Source organism: Anser cygnoides, chromosome 1 (genome assembly GCF_040182565.1).
Source record: "Anser cygnoides isolate HZ-2024a breed goose chromosome 1, Taihu_goose_T2T_genome, whole genome shotgun sequence".
Classification (NCBI taxonomy): Eukaryota; Metazoa; Chordata; class Aves; order Anseriformes; family Anatidae; genus Anser; species Anser cygnoides.
Genome location: NC_089873.1, coordinates 14327908 through 14333861, shown reverse-complemented (window position 1 = coordinate 14333861; position 5954 = coordinate 14327908). Strand labels below are relative to the sequence as shown.

The 5954-nt window shown below is 41.4% G+C and overlaps 1 protein-coding gene across 15 annotated transcripts in view; it reads left to right on the top strand.

The window, feature by feature from the left end:
• LOC125183312 (protein ALEX-like) overlaps positions 1-5954 on the top strand; it is a 150112-nt gene that overhangs the window by 27440 nt on the left and 116718 nt on the right. The gene's annotated exons all lie outside the window — the stretch shown is intronic.

Below are 5954 nucleotides of genomic sequence, written 5' to 3'. Positions count from 1 at the left end.
GAGTATGGTGTCATTTGTGATTTCTTTTAGTTTATCTCAATCTCCTAGATTTGTCACAATAAATACAACTGAGAGTGAAAGCCACATGAGCTGGGAGATTGAGGAAGGAAGAGATGCTGAAGATAAAACGCACATTTTTAATTACTCACTTCTCTGATTTGGATCTGTTTATAATTAAACTGTTTTCAGTGGAGTTTTTCTTTGTAGCATTTGCTGCAATGCAGTGTGTGTGGTACAGTGCTGAGCCTAAGCAAGAGGCAGTCGGAACTGCTCACCTCATTTTCCATGAATGCCACAGTCCCTGTGATTGTTAACGGGGTAATGGGCACAAACTGAAAAGCTGGAAAGTCTGCTCAAAACCAAGAAAACCATTTTCCTCTGAGATCTCTGTCCTTGGAGGTACTAAAAGCCAACTACACTGAGCTGTGAGCTGCTGTAGCTGCCCCTGCTCTAGGGGGAAGGTTGCTAGCAGGGAGGTTGGACTAGATGCTCTCCAGACGTCCTGTCCAGCTCCAGTGATTGTGTCGAGTTTTCATCTTGCTTCTGTTTTGAAGTTTAGTGTAATCACAACAGAAATACTTTGATACAGAAATAAAATTCTGCCCATTGCTAACATACTTAGGAGCTTCACACATCCTTGCAGCTCTCCTTTCAACAAATAGCTGGCGTAGGAATGAGCTCGCCTCCTTTCACATACACATGCACGCTTGTACGTTAGTCAATGTTATCAAATATCTTGTACTTTTAGCTAAGGAGAAATTATATATAAAAAAAAAAAAGTTGGGCTCAAATGTCTCATTTTGCACTTTTTAAAATGTTTTGGATAATGAAAAATTACATGCAATACAATGTGAGGAAACGATGCATGAAAACAAATAATGTGACCAACGTAATCATTTTGCCACAGAATAAATTTTCCCCAAATTCTACTTTCTTTGAGCATCACTTAAATGGTGCTTATAAAACTATCTATAATGGTGCCCTCTGGTGACTCCAGAATTTTTTACACTTGAGTGAAATCAAAAACAAGGCAGAATTTGGCCTGGTAATCTGAAAGTATCCTAGTCGGTTGTATTCATTGGAGATTCATGAATAAATTAAAGCTGCCTGAGTTCAACCAGGCAGTATATGCAAAGCACAGACGTACAGTAGTCCTGGACTAACTAGGAGTAAAGGTGTAATGAGTAAGGCAGTCTCACACCCTGCTGTACAAATAATCTCTCATACATTAATGGTGAAAAAAAAAACTTAACTTTTGACACTGAAAAATGATAATTTATTTTCTTGTGCCTAGACAAATGAAAATCAAAAGATGAAACGACAAAATCTCTGACTGAGTTTGGCTGGTTGATGCAGGGCATGTGGAAGATGTTGATTGATTATTTGAAATCTCAGAAATAAACCAGCTGTGAAAAGGAATGTCTTTTGTGTATTCTATAGTTAGTGTGGCTTCTACAGAGTCTCTGGAAAGCTGCTTTCTTCGGTGCTCTGTTTTCTCTCCTGGATATTGCTTTTTATATGTACAATCTGTGCAGCATCTATTGTCTTTACTGCACATCATTCCCCACCTCACTGGCATGCATGATCTTCATTGCACTGACTCTAGTGTTCGTATGGATGTTACTCTGTTCTGGTTGAAAATTAACCTTTTATTTGCAGTGTCGTGTTATTTTTCAGCCAGATCCATGGTCATATAAATACTAGTGCAGGCAGGAGGAAGCAAGTAAGTATGTTTGGCTGGGGATGGATAGAATAGGCGTGGGCACCCCTTTCAGCATCATTTCTGTTTTAAATCTTGACTGTGAAGACACGTCCTAATCAATGATGACATGCAACATAGGTGATGCAATGAGAGTATCACACTCTGTGGCAATTAGCCCAACAGAAAATTATCCATGAGCAGATACAAGCAAGATAGGAGGTAAAAGAAAAAAGAATAAAATTTGTGTTAATGACTTTGTGTGAAGTATGAATAATTATCTAAGAATTTAATCATTATTTACTGAAATTCCAGATTAGATACATACTCCCAATAACTATCAGGCTAAATAACTCCTGTTTATTAGCATTATTCTGCCATGCCATGTTTAATAGAGGATGCATCTCCTCCCATTCAAGTCTTTTGCAAAACAGCCCCTTAGGCACAGTGTAGATCAACTAGCTTTTATGCATATATTCTCTAAGGAAAACTAAAGGAGTAAACAAAATATCTGTTTTGACAAGATGCCTACTTTGATCATAAATGTTAAGGTCAGGAGATGCTAGTATGATTTTATTCTCACTTCCTGAATAATACAATCTGTAGAATCTCCTCCAGTAATTTCTTCATTAAGTCAGCAATTTCCCTTTGAACTGAAGTCTGTATTTTAGGAAGATACCTTGTCTTGATTTTACAGGGCCATTTTTATCCACAGATAAGTTTGTGTTATCATGTTGAGGTATTATTATACATAAGGGAAGGATGGCTTTTCTGTACTAGCATTTGCAGCATTTCAGTGTATGTATCTTGTGCTCACAGTGCTTCCTCCTGGCCTGAACACTTGGGTGGTTCCTTCTAGGAGGAGCATAAATCCACAGATAAATTCACACATCTTTAGTGCAGCTCTGTATCTCTGAACTTTGTGAGAACACACAAAATGAGAGCTTTTCTCAGTGACCGTGCCTGACCTTGCATTTCTGGCTGGGCTGATGTTTCCTCTCCTGGTTGCAGTTAGAGCTGCTTGCTTTCTGTCTGCTGGACTACTGATTTTTTTTTTTTTCCCCACAAAGGCATGTACAGCTCAGCCAGTTGCATCCCAGCTCCTGCTACCCGTGCACACCTTTGTCCCACCTGGTGTACCTGGGCAGTGAGTCCACTTGTGATGCGTCCTGCCATTTTCCTGCATACAGGAACTTAATTGCTCTTCTACTTAGCCTGAATGAAGGGTGGCTGTCAGGCTTGCTGCCCTGTGCTTCATCAGCCTGTGACTGATCAAAGACATGTTTAATGTCTTGTGTTTCCCACGGTCTGACAGCCTCTGGGATTTATAAAAACTGCAGTGGAAGGAGACATGATTTTTCATATGGTTGCATGACTGGTTGTAGAATACTGTCCATTCATACGCGTCTTCTAAGCTGCACAAGAGATCTGTACATCGTCTACTATCACCACACAAAGAATGTATAAAGCAGAACTGGTATGATTATCGTGCCCATTAAATGGTCCTTGCTTTCATTTTTCCACCTTTCTCTCTCTGTGATAGCTACAATCTCTTAATGGTTTGCTGCTGCACAATGGGGTGCAGAACAGGCTCTAAAAAATAATGATCAAGCAAGAAAATAAAGAGAAGCATACCCTGCACCTGTAAGTTACTGCACGGCTGGCATGTTACTCTTGCTTAGTACCTGAAGTAACACCTAGGAAACAAGCATATATTCTACAGAGACTGGGGGGGGGGGGGGGGGGTAGCTCTGAAGCTCTTAGCATTTGGATATAAGCATGCTTCTTGCATACTTCTGTACTTATCCTGTGCAAAGAGAACTAAAACACAGCATTTTCAGGATTAGGCCTTCGGGAAAACTAGCGTAGGACCTTCTGTTATGCAGATAGCTCCTCAGCAGGGGCTGAAGGGAGGTTTCTGTCTGTTATCAATCTCATAATTTGCCCTCTTACCTCTCCTGAAAACTGCCCAAGTTTTCTTTTCATTATGTCAGTCTCCCCTCTACTATTACTTGCCTGCTTTACTTGTGGTTTTGGCTTGTATTTTTTGTAATTGCTCACAGCACAGTTAGGTCAGTTTTCAAAGCAGTTTCCACTACAGCATACAGCACAGAAGGAGATTTTTCCACCAGTGAAATGGCTGCAGATCATCATCCTGGGCAAGAGCAGCAGGAACTTATCCTAGGACAGGATATGAAAACACTGCAGTTAGCTGGAATTGCTGAGAAAATCAGGTTAACACAGCACACTTCTCCCTGTACCTCCTTGTGAGATACCTAGAAACTTTTGAAAAGTTATGGGCTACAGTTTAGAGGGCCGAGAAGTCCAGAGAACCGTGCAGAGCTAAAAAGAAATGTAACACCCCGAGTAGATGAAGAATTATCACTACATCTCATTGATGAAAGGGAGTCTCCCATCAGGCAGCTCCTCCACTGACATGTTGGGACAGGTGACTCAGCTCAGCAATGGAGAAAAATGTCCCCAGTGCAGCTTTCCTGGAAGCACCTTCTCCTGCAGGTTTCTCATTCAAGACAATTTGCTTATGAAAACTGATCAGTTCACAGATCCTGGGGTGGCAAAGCTGCAGGCAGATTTCACTCTCACTGATGAGGATGCAAAGCTGCAAGCAAGCTTAATAAGGCCTCTGATGAGTTTTTCAGTGTAACTACACCAGTAATTGTCAAGATCTATTAAGTAAATAAAGGTTGGTTGTTCTCCGTCCTGACTTACTGTTGCACAAGGTTGTAATCATCCTATCTTATCGGGAATGAAATGCATGAGGCATATTAAAGGAGGCAGTGTTTGCTATTCACTGGTGATTTGTTACAAATAAAAGCTTTCAGAAATAGCACAAGAGAGGTCTGGCAGCAGTCAACTGATCTGTAATTCGAAGATTGAGGCAATATTTAGAGAAAGGAAGCAGAGCATAGCAGAACAGAGCCTGGTAATTCCCTTGAGCTTAACTGGAACTTGAGCCTACTATCACATATGCAGCTGAGACCCCGAGAATCTCCCACAAACAGTGCAGGTTTGTACTGAATTTCATCCTTCTGGGAAAAGAAGAGATGTGTATTTCCAACAGAGCAGTTTTATAAGCAGCATTTTTCCTTCCATTAAAATATACCAACCTTATCAATAGCCCAAGGTCTCCTTATTGTCTATAGATATTCTTTCAGCTTTTCTATTATTATTGTATTAAGGGCAATCTAGCTAGAGAAATCAGTTGTTGCAGGGAGTGGCTCAGTTATTGAGATACTGGGGCCACATGCTTAACACCTGTAAGGAAATTTTGCCCAATTCTAGCAGCACAAACCAGTTTGAAGCCTGGTTTGAAATGACTAGCGTTTCTAGAAGTCATCTGATCGCATGTGGCAGGGAGCTGAAAGAAGGCACATCCTACCAGGTACCTGCTAGAATGAACCCAGCTGGCAGCCACGGTGTAGGAGAAGCTGTCTGGATTCAGCACCTGAATGCTGGCTCCCCCTGTGGAACAGGAAATTGTTGAGCATCTGGAGTATCTGCTTTATTCCTTGTCAGCTTTTCAATCTCCTGAAGAAGATAAAACAAAGGCAGTGACACAACAGGTTCGTGGGTCCCTACGCTGGCAGTGTGAGCACTGTTCTGCATGTGGGAGGGTGGAGTAGCAGCGTGATTAAAGTGTCCCACCGTGCTGCCAGATGTGCAAGTTTATGTTTTAATTTGTTATTAGCCCCTGACCAACCCAGGTGAAAGACGTCTTTTGGGACTAGTGAAGTCTCCAGTTAAATCCAAGGAATCCAGATGGTATATTAACCTCTTCCTGCTAGGATGTGGTTAACTGCAGAAGTGGAAGTGTCTTAGCCACGTTCACCTGATGACTACTGAGAACTAACAAACCTCTGAACTGTTCTGCCTGGATTCACTCAAACATCTGCGTTGGTACAGAAAAATAGGTCTGACCCCACGTATCATTAGGACGTTGCTTAACTTCCCAGGACTCTTACATTAAAACTATGAACATGTCAACAGCTCCAGAGTGAGGCACAAACCAGGGTGATTTGCTAGTTGTGTGACTGCGAAGGCCCATTCTCACTTCCTGGCTGTGACACATATACCTTGGGGAGTATCGGATTTATGCGCATGGTAAGATATCAGCATGCATTGATTAAGTATATTTACGTTTTTGACTCCTATTGCCTAAGAGAAATTTCAGCCTGTCCTTTTGAAATTTCTTGGCACTGCTTGGATGCAAGAATTATTTATTAGGGAGACTTTA